At 40.3% G+C, this 14,769-nt stretch overlaps 1 pseudogene; it reads right to left on the bottom strand.

Moving 5' to 3' along the window:
- Positions 1-14,769, bottom strand: part of LOC140956079 (uncharacterized) — a 210,932-nt pseudogene that overhangs the window by 19,634 nt on the left and 176,529 nt on the right.

Here is a 14,769-nt window from a genome sequence, read left to right on the forward strand (position 1 = left end):
TGTAGAAAGAAGCTAAACCATGGAAACTCCTCACATCAGTGATACTAGCAGGTTTTGGCCAGTCTCGAATTGCCTCAATTTTCTCCTCATCAACTCTAACTCCCCTGCTAGAGATAATATATCCAAGAAACACGACACTTTCTTTACAAAAGTAACACTTTGTGAGTTTCCCATACAACTTAGAATCTTGCAAAGTCTCAAACACAACTCTAAGATGCTTCACATGATCATCAAAGGTCTTGCTATACACCAGGATGTCGTCAAAATATACTACAACAAACAGCCCAATATACTTCCTCAAAACATGATTCATAAGCCTCATAAATGTACTAGGCGCATTAGATAACCCAAACGGCATTACCATCCATTCATATAACCCCTGTTTAGTTTTAAATGCTGTTTTCCATTCATCTCCCTCTTTCATTCTAATTTGGTGATAGCCACTCATCAAATCGACTTTGGAAAACAATGCAGCACCATGCAACTCATCAAGCAAATCATCAAGTCTGGGTATAGGAAATCGATACTTAACTGTTATTTTGTTGATAGCGCGGCTGTCCATGCACATCCTCATGGTACCATCCTTCTTCGGTACAAGCAAAGTAGGTACGGAACATGGACTAAGTGATTCTCGCACATAGCCCTTCTCTAAGAGCTCACCGACCTGCCTTTGAATCTCTTTCGCTTCCTCTGGATTACATCTGTATGCTGGTCTATTAGGAAGTGAAGCTCCCGGCACCAAATCAATTTGATGCTCAATACCACGAATAGGTGGTAATCCTTTAGGTAATTCATCTGGAACACATCTTTAAATTCTTCAAGTAATTCCTTAATCTGTCTTGGTAAGTCCAATCCTTCTACTTGTAGTAGTTGCTTTGCCCAGACCATGAAAACAAGCCCTGTTGTGGCTAATGCTTGTTTGATGTCTCCTTTTTTGGCTAACAACAGCCCCTTTCGTGATGTCACCTTCTTTTGTTGGCTTCGTAACTGATCCTCTCTAACTTGTTGAGAACTCAGTGGTAACAAGTTCACCTTCTTTCCATTCAGCATAAAAGAATAAGTGTTCTTTCGTCCATTGTAGGTCACATCCTTATCAAACTGCCATGGACGACCCAGCAACAAATGGCTAGCTGACATTGGTGCAACGTCACATAAAACCTCGTCGTGATAGGTTTTAATGGAAAAAGGTACACGAACTTGCTTTGTCACCCGAATCTCCCCATTCTCATTCAGCCATCGCAAACTATAGGGTCTGGGATGTGGAAGGGTATTTAAACCCAATTTCTCCACCAAGGTAGTTGACGCAACATTAGTGCAACTTCCATTATCAATGATCATCCCGCACACCTTATCTCGAATCTGACATCGAGTATGAAAGATGTTCTCGCGTTGCTCATCACTAACGTCAATTTGTGCATTCAGAACCCGTTGAACAACCAACAAATCTCCCTTCACTGGTTCGAAATCCTCTTCTTGTTCAGCCACTTGTACCTCATCTTCGTCTTCAGTTTCAACCTCATCTCCACTGATCAGCTCTCCATGATCCCCATGCAAAATCATCACCCTTTTATTTGGACATTCCGAAGCAATATGCCCATGTCCCAAGCACTTGAAGCACTTGATGTCTCGAGACCTCCTAGGGTGTTGAGGTTCTGTCACTTTCTCCTTTCCCTTCAAAGAATCAGAACTGGTATTCCCCTTGCTAAACTCCACCTTCTCATCTCGTTTAGGTGTGCTCCATGTTCGTGTAGGCGTAGAAACAGCCCTTGTCGCACTTGACGTAGTTACACTAGTTCGGACACCTCCTCGTCTCTGCTGCCTCTCTACTCGGGTTGCAAGCTTTATAACTTCCTCAAGGAAGATGTACGGTTGTAACTCAACAACATTAGCTATATCCTTCCTCAACCCTCCAAGAAATCTAGCTATTGTTTGCTCTTGAGGTTCCATCAATTCACATCGAATCAGCAGCAATTCAAACTCTTTCACATACTCTTCCTTTTTTTTTTGGTAAGCTGACTTATGTATTAAAAGAAAATGATACAAAGAATATAATGGGCATACCCAAGATTTACAATGAGGACAGAAACGAAAACCAACAAATGGCTACAGGCTAGCCACAACAAAACAAAAACTTGGACCAACTAGATATGCTAGGGGTACAAAAACAACCAGCTAAACATCAAATTAAGAGTCCATGTTATTGACCCTCCAAAGTCTTTGGATCCTTATGTTTTCATCTGTTTGTTGAACATTCCTCATCAAAACAAGCTTATCGCGAATGATACATTCGATTTGATCAAAAACCAAATTCAAAGCTTTAGACACATCTGCAAAGATCCTTGCATTCCGTTCTTGCCAGATACAATACACTGTAGCTGCGAAACCCAGTTTACGAGAAAAGTTGACGAAACTTTTTCCATGCCAAGAGACAGTGGCCAATCGAATCCATTCATCCAAGCTTTTTGTCATTCTTGGAATGTCGCATCTATCACAAACATTCCACCATAATGCTTTCGCAAAGGAGCATTCAAAGAACAAGTGGTTGTGATCTTCATTATTGCAGAGACAGAGTGAGCACCTATTGGGACCATGAATACCAAACCGATGAAGTCTATCCTGCGTTGAGAGTTTCCGTTGGATAGCCACCCAAAGAAGAAATGCATGTCTTGGGACAGCATTCTTGAACCACACGATGTCATGCCAATCAACCATTTGATGATGAATTCTTAGTTGTTCCCAAGCTACTTTGACTGAGAAACTCTGATTTGGCGAATCCAACCAAACAATCTCATCCTTTTGCCCCTTAGGAGTAGAGGTGGAAGGAATAGCTTCTAAAATGGGGTGCCAGCCAATAGCATGAGTGATAGGAATTCTCCATTCTAAGTTATTAATCAGCACGTTCACTCTCGCGTTGTGTTCCATACCTGAATCATAGATGAAACGTTCACCATAGGTATCAGCGAGCGGGCTGTGAGGATGCCAATTGTCAAACCATAGAGAGGTTGTCATTCCATCTCCGATGACGTGCTTCATCTTCGGCCATGCTAAGGATCTGAGCTTTAGAATCTTTCCCCAAGCCCAAGAGCAGCTTCCTGGCGCCTTGATTGTCCAGAAATTCCTACCTCGCAAGAGATTGGATCTGATCCAAGTAGACCAGATTGAGCCGTCTGAGTCATTGCACAAGTTCCAAATATGTTTCAACAAGGCAATCTTGTTCCATTCTGCTATCCTTTTTATGCCTAGCCCCCCCTCCTTTTTTGGAAGACATACCTGATCCCAAGCCACTTTAGCCCTGGTAGTGCTCATATCTGAACCTGACCAAAGAAAGGATCTCATAATTTGCTCAACATTTTTCACTACTTCCCCAGGTAATAGGAATAGAGATGCCCAATAGACCTGGATGGAGAATAAGACTGAGTTAATCAGTTGTACTCGCCCTGCGAAAGAGAGTGTTCTACATGTCCAATGTCGAACTTTGCGCGTAATTCGATCCACAAGGCCCTTACAATTAACAGCCTTTAGTCTGGACGAGATAAGAGGCACTCCCAAATATTTCATAGGAAGCTCCCCCTCTCTAAACCCAAGAATACTGATAATCTGTTCCCTCTCAGCTCCTAACAAACCGCTCAAGAAGATGTCACTTTTGTTTGGATTTGGATATAGACCTGATAGAACCTGAAACTCTGTGAGTACATTTTTGATCATACGGATTGAATGTACATCCCCTTTGCTGAATATCATCAAGTCGTCGGCAAAGCAAAGATGAGAAATTCTGTCCTTCTTGCATCTCCAGTGGAACTTGAAGTTTTGGTTGGCACTCATATTGCAGGAACAGCCCTGACAGGATTTCCATGCATAGGACAAACAAATATGGAGATAATGGATCACCTTGTCTCAGCCCTCTCCCCCCTTGGAAGTAACCCGCAAGTTCACCGTTGACGTTGATTGAGAATTGACATGATGTAACACAAACCATGATCCAATCAATGACTGTTCTAGGGAATCCCATTTTTATCAACGTAGCATCAACGAAATCCCACCGAACAGAGTCATAAGCCTTCATCAGGTCTACTTTCATAGCACAACGAGCAGGACCCGTAGTTGTGTGATAGCCTTTCATTAGTTCCTGAGACAAAAGAATATTGTCGCTGATTCTCCGTCCAGAGATAAAAAGCTGTTTGATACGAACCTACTAAGGATGGTAAAACAACTTTCATTCTCCCAGCTAGAATCTTCGCGATGCATTTGTATACTGTATTGCAGCAAGATATAGGACGAAAATCTGTCAACCTCGTAGGATTAGCAACCTTAGGGATAAGGGAAATGGATGTAGCATTCATTTCTTTAAGCATTCTACGAGTCTGGAAGAAGGAGCTAACAACGTTGATTACATCTTCCCCCACTATGTGCCACATTCTTTTGAAGAAACCTGCATTGAAGCCATCTGGACCAGGAGCTTTGTTGTTTTTCAAACTAAACATAGCATGCTTAATCTCCTCTCTTGTGACATCTTGTGCTAGTACATGCTGTTGAGTTGCCGACAATTTGTAAATAATTGCCGATTGCATCACTTCCTCGTTCAGGACCCTAGGCATCTGTTTCACTCCCAATACACGCTGGAAGTATGCAATTACTTCTGATTTGACTGCCTCGTGTCCTTCAGCGACTTCTCCATCCTCCCTTGTAACCGAGAGAAGCTTATTTCTATTCTGTCTACCATTTACTGATTTGTGAAAGTAGCTAGTATTCTGATCCCCCAAGCTAAGCCATTGTATCCTTGCCTTTTGTCTGAAAAAACACTCTTCCACCCTGACAGTAGAAGCATAGTTACGAACAGCATCTCTTTCTCGCATACGCAATATTGGATCCTCAGGCGCTGTATGCAGAAGCTTGTTGAGCCCTATCCATGTGATCTTTTGCATCTTTGACTCTATCGGAAATATTGAAGAAGTGAGTCTTATTGAAATGTTTAAGTTCCTGCTTTAGCTTCCTTAGTTTGCAAACACAGTTGATACATTGGACACCCTCCTGAATGCTGATCCCATACTTTTCTTCACCAAGGGCATGAACTCGTCATGATCCATCCACATATCGAAGAATCTGAATGGTTTCTTTATGTTCTGAACATTGCCAGTGACTTTTACCACCATGGGAGAATGATCTGACATACCAGCAGGCAAGAATCTCGCTTCCGACAATGGGAAGCGCATATTCCACTTCTCATTCACAAGCACTCTATCTAGTTTCCGCATAATCATATTCTCAGGACATTGGTTCGTCCAAGTATAATGCATACCTGAATACCGAAGATCATCCACTTTCGCTTCACGTATACATGTTTCCAATCTGTCCATATGACCAGCCCACGTAGAAGACCCCCTAACCTCTCTGACTGGTTGCGTATAGCATTAAAGTCGCCCATAAGAATCCATGGGGTTGACTCCCATCCATCACTACGACTCACAATATCAGACCATAAAGCCTCACGTACAGATGCATTATTGTCTCCGTAAATGATTGAAGTATTAAAACAGATATTGGTAGCTAATATCATGACAGAAAACATGGATAGCCTGGTCTGACATTCCCAGAACATCCACCTTCACCAAATCAGCATTCCAACAAACCCAAATACGACCACGACAAGAGAAATCATAATTATACAAGAATGACCAATTACGCAGAAGAAGTTGCGAAACATTATCTTTATTCCTGTCTCTAACCCGAGTTTCAACCAAACCAAAAAAAACCATCCTCTCTTGATGGATGAGCTGACGCAGTTCTGAATGCTTTATGGGATCATTCAAACCTCTAACATTCCAACATCCAATAATCATAGGGAAATAGAGAGGAGTACCAAACATCAACACACGGATTACCTTGACTTGCCCCCCCTCGAGGAGCCAGATTTCTTACTCTTCTTTGAAAAGCCTGGAGAACCCGTTTTCTTTTTTTCTAGAGAGTCTCTAGCCTTGCTAGCTAACTGATTAATAAAAGTTTCAAAGGGACAATAACAAGATGAAATATAATCCTTTTGAAAACCATTAAAAGAAAGGTCATTTGGATATCGGTTAGAGAGAGGTTAGAGAGGAAAGATTCAAAGGGGCGGTGCTCCAACAGCCATATCTCCGGCGACCACCGTTGGATCAAGCCAAGATTTGGTTATGTTGTGAACTGAACTATTGTCTACATTCTGACCGGAGGGATCTTCTAAAGCTTCCGCCGTTTAAGAAATCTGGACAATTGAAATTTTCTGGAAAACCCCCTAGTGCTGTCAGAGTCGCCGGCCAGTTTTGCCTTGTTATACCGTTGGATCCAGACTATTTTTTTGTATGTTGTGAACATCTATATTGCCTACATTCTGACCAGAGGGATCGTCCATATTGGATTCCTCCTGCGGAAGCCAGCCATTTGAATATTTCTGGAGAAATCCTTCTCGGAATAGTCAGAGCCGCCGGCATATTTCTCCTTCTTCCACCGTTGGATCAAGCTTATTTTTGGATATGTGATGCATCGGGTTATGATACACATTCTGAACGGTGGAGATTAGAAAATTAAGCCTCCAGCAACGTTGTCTACATGTTCAACAGAAGGTCGTCATTCTCAGGTCAGTTTCGGTATAATTAAGATCTGCGGCGATCCAACCGTTAAACTGTGCTGATTTTTGAATATGTTATACATAACATGTGTATCTTCCTTTGAACCGTTGGGATGTTTGAACTGATCGGTGTTCCAATCATAGTGCTGGTTGCTTATTAGTGCTTCTTGGACTGAGTTTTTTCTAGTATTTGTATGCTGCCAAATTGTCTTTGTGTTCTGCTGTCAAATTTGTTCCAATGGTTAGCTCTGACATTGAACAACACAATGGAGTTAAATCTGGACATACTTTACAATTAGAGCTCCAAGACATGCTAAATAGTCATGACATGAATCCTGTGTTGGGTTCTAAAGGTGATGAGTTGAAGGTTGGGTCTAAGCAACAAGAACAGCTACACCTTAGCCCCAAATTGAATTTTTTAAATGCTTTGAAGGGCTCTGATGTTGATGAAAATAAGGGTAGGATGTCCCTTGATATGAATCCAGTCCGTAACTTGCATTTTGCTCCCCCCCGCAATAACTGATGGTCGTGTGACCGTAGCTCCTCCACTTGATGTGTTTTGAGGATGGCTGTGAACTTTGGAAATCCACTCTAGTTGGTCATTTCGTGGGTCAGAAATTACCCTATCCTGTTGTTAATTCTATTGCTAAAAGAATATGGGGCTCCCACGGTCTATCCGAAGTTTTATCTTCTGATAATGGATTCTTTCTCTTCACTTTTGATTCTGTCGATCGCGCCACTAATGTTCTGGAGAGAGCCCCATGGCACATGGCCAACAGACCTTTGGTGCTTAAACGTTGGCATCCGAACATGCAATTTTTGAAAGATGATCTGGATAGAGTTCCGGTATGGGTTAAGCTCTACAATGTTCCTCTCGAGTATTGGACTGTTAAGGGGCTGAGTTGTGTAGCGAGTGCTATTGGGGTTCCCCTTCATGCTGACCTTACTACATTGTTGCGTAAAAGGCTTAGCTACGCAAGAGTTTGCGTTGAGATAGAAGCTTCGAAAACGCTGGTGAAGGAATACGACCTTCGTTGTCCAAATGGGTTATTCATAACAATTTCAGCGGATTATGAATGGTTTCCTTCAAGGTGCAATAATTGCAATGTCTTTGGACATACCACAGCGATATGTGCTACCAGTAAAGTTGATGATCGTACAATGGGGGCAGAGGGCAAAAGGAAAATAGGAGCTGTGAACTCTAAACATGCAGATAATAAGCAGAATCAACTTCAATGGCAGGTAGTTGGTAAACGAAATAAGGGTGTTACGATTGGTGAGAATGATTGTTTGGCATCTAAAGAGCTTAATTGTAATGAGAATGGTTGTTTAGCATCTGCTTTACAGAGTGCTGATTGTAATACGAATGAATCTGCAACATTAGATGTGCCCAATGCTGGTTGTTATGAAGATGAAAATCCTACCTCTCCTCTTATTTTGAAGAGCTTACGAGCAGACATGGTGCCGGAGGAAGGGGATGCATGTACTTCTTTAGATCAAAGTTCAACCATCTGTAATGCAACCATGAACCCTGTTAGTCATGAGGTGAATGTTGATATTGGAGTTATGGGAGGTGGTACAGGTAAGGAAGATGATGATAAGGAGTCGACGTCACTGATCCCAACAAGTCCGCAAAGTCCGATTTCTTCTGACGGGGAAACTTTCACATACTCTTCCACAGTCAAAGATCCCTGTCGCAAAGTCTGAAGTCTGATGTATAGCTCCTGTTTATAGTAATCAGGAACAAATCTCTTCTTCATCACTCTTTTCATAGTTGCCCATGTTGCAATCTCCTCCTCTCCTTCCCTTCTCCTCTGAATCTTTACGTTTTCCCACCATAAAAGAGCATAATCTGTAAACTCAAGTGCTGCCACCTTGCACTTCCTTTCTTCAGAATATTCGTACCATTCAAACACCTTTTCAACCTTCTGAATCCACTCCAAGTATTCCTCAGGTGAACTACTTCCTCTAAACGGTGGAATTTTAAGTTTGAGACCATTAGGAGGATTATAATTCTGCCTTCTTGGTCTGACCCTATCATCAGCCTCGTCATCCCCATCTGGATCTTCGTCAGCTTCTATAATATCATTTCGTGGCACCCTAAGTGCTTTGCCTCGGTTGGGGTTGCAAATTATTTCTTTGCATCCTTTGCATAAGGGTATTCAACTGTTCACGAATTCCAGTCATCTCATCCCGAATCTCAGCATGAGATCGTTGTAAGCCCATGACTTGTGCCTGTTCCAAACTTAACCCTCTTGGCAAATCTTTCTTTATCTCCAGCCATAGTTAAGTCTGTCAACCTCTGTTCCAGCAAACCTTTCTTCTTGTTGTTGTTGTTTTTGGCTCCTGTCTTAGATCGCAACTGATGCTCTGATACCAGATGATGTGCCGTGAATGATTTGAAAATCGGCAACAATGATTATAATGAAAATGGATGAAGGATGGGTCTGGTTGTGTTGTCTTTCTTTTGGTATTTAGGCTGGATTGTAGTGATTTAAGGTAAAAAAGATGGAGATAAACTAGAATGATACTTTGATAAGTCGATCTGGACGCCACAAAGATCAATCTAGGATTTCGACGCCACACTCTTTGTGATTGAAGAGTGATAAGTCAGGTAGGGTTCTTCACAAAACGAATTTGGAAGAACAACTCTTAATTCTCTGAATTAAGTTTTCAAATCTTGGCCAAAAAGTGTTTATTTCATATTCTGATACATATTTATCTTTGGAACATCCCTCCAAAGTTAGGTGAATTCAACATGACAGAAGTCAAGCCTAAAAACTAGACTTTTTAATAAAAGCAAGTAGACAAATTTAACTAACACACGTTTTTTTTGTTGACATTTCTAAAACATATGCAGACGAAATTTAAAAACAGCCATAACTTTTGACACAAAAGTCCAATGCACTCATGGTTGGACAATATAGAAAGATCACGTTCTGAACTTGAATTTTACCTACATAAATCTTGTTTTCACATGCATTGGATGACTTCAAATTCGGGTTCAAATCCATCTACTGTTCTGACCGTAAACAGCATCAATTCCTTCACTTGCATTATCAATCCAAATACAAGTAGCCCAGCATGAAAAGAACCATTAAGGGCTTTTCCCATCTCCAAGTTCCAATTGTAGGCAAATAAGCACCCTTGAACCAATTTCAAACTGATTGCTAATTTTTAACTCCGACGCAGCTTCAATCATTGCAATTTGATTCGTCAAGGCCCGTTGTAGTTGTTTCGCTCTCGCTCTTGTCATTGGACCATCTGAATCCTCTTGCATATTAGATTCAGCTTTACGAGATGGATTATAATTCCCATGATGCACATCAGTCGCACTCATATCAGACCTATTTCGGCTTTCCGGGATCAGATCTCAATCTTGATTGTGGGTTGCGTGACCACGTGATCACGAGGTTCGCATCAAGGTGAGACGATCAAAGCTGATTTCCTGGGCTTTCCGGGAATTGGTGTCTTTGCGTGACCACCAGGTGCGCATAGAGCTTGGCTCTACTAATCAGGTTATATATTGTTTACGCAAGCATTCCTTGTCGTCCAATTTCTTCTTCTCCACATGAAAAAATATATAAAAACATTTTGTTATTTCCATCGGTTACCTTACAAAACATATCAACTCCGAATTAGCTCAAAGCACCCAGAAAAACAGAAGAAGAAGAAAATATATAGTTCGAAAGGACGTTTATTTGTTTCTGCCACAGAAAACTAAACAAGGGAAAATTGGTGGATCACATCAACTCCGTATTAACTCAAATCTACTACACCTAGTTCCGGGTTCCTAAAGGCACTGCATATCAAATTTTGGGTCAATTGGATATCCTTTGCTTTGGCGTTGAATTTCAGGTGTGATTCATAACGTTTTTTCATTTGTATATCGAAATCTTATCGGAAATTCCCGAAACTTTATATCCGGCCTTTTTGGGTTGATATACCGCTATATCTAAAATTGTACATCGATTGGACATCATTTACTTGAGGTTTCAGATTCGGACTTAACTCGTCATAAACGAGCCTGTCTTGCGTCCACTTCTGAAAATCACTTCCTTTCTGTTGTTTTCGTTTCTTGCATTATGTTTTCAACATATCCAACATACTTGGGTGTTGTTTCATCATTTCCGCATATTTTTTTTCTACTTTTACTCGAGTCTTCTGTTTCGTTCATCTTTCAGATAGATGAGCTTGGTACTCGCGAGACAATCATTGCGGTTTTGTTTTATCTTTTTTTCTCGCTCTTATTGCTTCTTGAGTCGTATATACATATTTGAATTGGGCTGCTAGGTCGGTTCTATTTTGTGTTGGTTTGATTCCGCAAGAAGGTGAGACGATCAAAGCTGATTTCCTGGGCTTTCTGGGAGTTGGTGTCTTTGCGTGACCAACAGGTTCGCATAGAGCTTGGCTCTACTAATCAGGTTATATATTGTCTACGCAAGCATTCCTTACCGTCCAATTTCTTCTTCTCCACATGAAAAAATATATAAAAACATTTTGTTATTTCCATCGGTTACCTTACAAAACATATCAACTCCGAATTAGCTCAAAGTACCAAGAAAAACAGAAGAAGAAGAAAATATATAGATCAAAAGGACGTTTATTTGTTTCCGCCACAGAAAATTAAACAAGGGAAAATTGGTGGATCACAACAACTCCGTATTAGCTCAAATCTGATAAACCTAGTTCCGGGTTCCTAAAGGCACTGCATATTAAATTTTGGGTCAATTGGATATCGTTTTCTTTGGCTTTTAATTTCGGGTCTAATCAGGTCTGATTCATAACGTTTTTGCATCGGTATATCGAAACCTTATCGGAAATTCCTGAAACTTTATATCCGACCTATTTGCTTTGCTATACTGCTATATCTGAAATTGTAGATCGATTGGACATCATTTACTTGAGGTTTCAGATTCGGACTTAACTCGTCGTAAACGAGCCTGTGTTGCGTCCACTTCTGAAATTCAGTTTCTTTATGTAGTTTTCGTTTCTTGCATTATGTTTTCAACATAGCCAACATACTTGGGTGTTGTTTAATCATTTTCGCATATTTTTTTTCTACTTTTACTCGAGTCTTCTGTTTCGTTCATCTTTCAGATAGATGAGCTTGGTACTCGTGAGACTATCATTGTGGTTTTGTGTTTTCTTTTTCTCTCCCTTTTCTTGCTTCTTGAGTCGTATATACATATTTGAATTGCGCTGCTAGGTCAGTTCTATTTGGTGTTGGTTTGATTCCGCAAGAAGGTGAGACGATCAAAGCTGATTTCCTAGGCTTTCCGGGAATTGGTGTCTTTACGTGACCACCGGGTTCGCATAGAGCTTTGCTCTACTAATCAGGTTATATAGTTCAGACAATTTCGTTTCCTATTGTTTACGCAAGCATTCCTTACCGTCCAATTTCTTCTTCTCCTTGATTTTGCAGCACATGAAAAAATATATAAAAACATTTTGTTATTTCGATCGGTTACCTGACAAAACATATCACCTCCGAATTAGTTCAACACACTAAGAAAAGCTGAAGAAGAAGAAAATATATAGTTCAAAAGGGCGTTTAATTGTTTCTGCCACAGAAAACTAAACAAGGAAAATTTGGTGGATCACATCAATTCCGTGACGCGGACCAGCCCAGAAACACCAGCAAGGACCCATTACATGTTCCAAATGGACCAATGACTCGGTCCAAGACAAAGACATTGAAAGACGCATTGAATGCATTGGTTTTGAAGGTTTCCACCAAGTCAGAATTGGAAGGTCCATTGGAGTATCAAGAGGAGATCCTAGTACATCTTATCCATGTGGAAGAGGGGTCCAATACAACCTTATTTGGGCCATGAGATAAGGGCTTTATTTTATTTTGTTAGCTACAGCCCAAGGCTTGTTTGGGCTTCATTCATACTTTGTTTTAAGCTAGGATCCAAGGCTTGTTTGGATTAAGTTATGGGCCTTTTATTTTAGGGTTATGGGCTTTTCATTTTAGGGTTTTGGGCCAGTTTTGAGTGGACCTCATATAAGTCCACATAAAGGGTCCATTAGGGTTAACTTTTCAAGAACTATTTAAACTCATGTAGGCCAAAATTTCGGAGCTTTGATGATTATTATTCTGAATTTTTCAGTTTTAACGTGTGAGAGTGATTCTTGCATTCTTCAGTTCTTGAACGAACTGAATCTGACTTATCGAAGATTAATTGGCTTCGTGGCATCATTCTACTCATTCCAATAGTGTTGGTGCCTTGGGGCAGGTTTCCATTGTGTCGCACTCATATCAGACCTATTTCGGCTTTCCGGGATCATATCTCAATCTTGATTGTGGGTTGCGTGACCACGTGATCACGAGGTTCGCATCAGTTGGTATCAGAGCTAGGCTCCGAAACAAGGTCATATCATTCTGTTATTTTCGTTTTCTTTTTAGTGTCCCTTAAGTTTTTGAGTGTTTGCATCCATCTTCTTGTTCTTCGTGTCTGTGTCATCTAAGCAAAAAAAAAAAAAAAAGTTTATATTTCATCTTGTTACTGCCTCTAATCATATCAGTTTGTTAAAAGAAAAAAAAAATCAGAAAGAAACAGAGAAAAGAGTGATTAGTTGAAATTTGAAGGATCATTCAATTTTTGCCGCAGAAACACAAATCTTGGTGAACCATAAGCAAACCACCTCGGAATCAATTTAAACTTCATATTCAGTCTATTGGGGGTGGGATCGCATGATATATCAAATTTGGGCTTATTCTGATATTATTTGCTTGAGGTTTTAATTCGAGTTTCCTTTTTTTTTTGGTAAGCTGACTTATGTATTAAAAGAAAATGATACAAAGAATATAATGGGCATACCCAAGATTTACAATGAGGACAGAAACGAAAACCAACAAATGGCTACAGGCTAGCCACAACAAAACAAAAACTTGGACCAACTATTTTTTTTGGTAAGCTGACTTATATATAAAAAGAAAAAGGATACAAAGAATATAATGGGCATACCCAAGATTTACAATGAGGACAGAAACGAAAACCAACAAATGGCTACAGGCTAGCCACAACAAAACAAAAACTTGGACCAACTAGATATGCTAGGGGTACAAAAACAACCAGCTAAACATCAAATTAAGAGTCCATGTTATTGACTCTCCAAAGTCTTTGGATCCTTATGTTTTCATCTGTTTGTTGAACATTCCTCATCAAAACAAGCTTATCGCGAATGATACATTCTTTTTTTTTTTTGGTAAGCTGACTTATGTATTAAAAGAAAATGATACAAAGAATATAATGGGCATACCCAAGATTTACAATGAGGACAGAAACGAAAACCAACAAATGGCTACAGGCTAGCCACAACAAAACAAAAACTTGGACCAACTAGATATGCTAGGGGTACAAAAACAACCAGCTAAACATCAAATTAAGAGTCCATGTTATTGACCCTCCAAAGTCTTTGGATCCTTATGTTTTCATCTGTTTGTTGAACATTCCTTATCAAAACAAGCTTATCGCGAATGATACATTCGATTTGATCAAAAACCAAATTCGAAGCTTTAGACACATCTGCAAAGATCCTTGCATTCCGTTCTTGCCAGATACAATACACTGTAGCTGCGAAACCCAGTTTACGAGAAAGTTGACGAAACTTTTTCCATGCCAAGAGACAGTGGCCAATCGAATCCATTCATCCAAGCTTTTTGTCATTCTTGGAATGTCGCATCTATCACAAACATTCCACCATAATGCTTTCGCAAAGGAGCATTCAAAGAACAAGTGGTTGTGATCTTCATTATTGCAGAGACAGAGTGAGCACCTATTGGACCATGAATTACCAAACCGATGAAGTCTATCCTGCGTTGAGAGTTTCCGTTGGATACCACCCAAGAAGAAGAAATGCATGTCTTGGGACAAGCATTCTTGAACCACACGATGTCATGCCAATCAACCATTTGATGATGAATTCTTAGTTGTTCCCAAGCTACTTTGACTGAGACAAAAACTCTGATTTGGCGAATCCAACCAAACAATCTCATCCTTTTGCCCCTTAGGAGTAGAGGTGGAAGGAATAGCTTCTAAAATGGGGTGCAGCCAAATAGCATGAGTGATAGGAATTCTCCATTCTAAGTTATTAATCAGCACGTTCACTCTCGCGTTGTGTTCCATACCTGAATCATAGATGAAACGTTCACCGTAGTATCA

Source organism: Populus alba, chromosome 11, assembly GCF_005239225.2.
Source record: "Populus alba chromosome 11, ASM523922v2, whole genome shotgun sequence".
In the NCBI taxonomy this organism is placed as follows: domain Eukaryota; kingdom Viridiplantae; phylum Streptophyta; class Magnoliopsida; order Malpighiales; family Salicaceae; genus Populus; species Populus alba.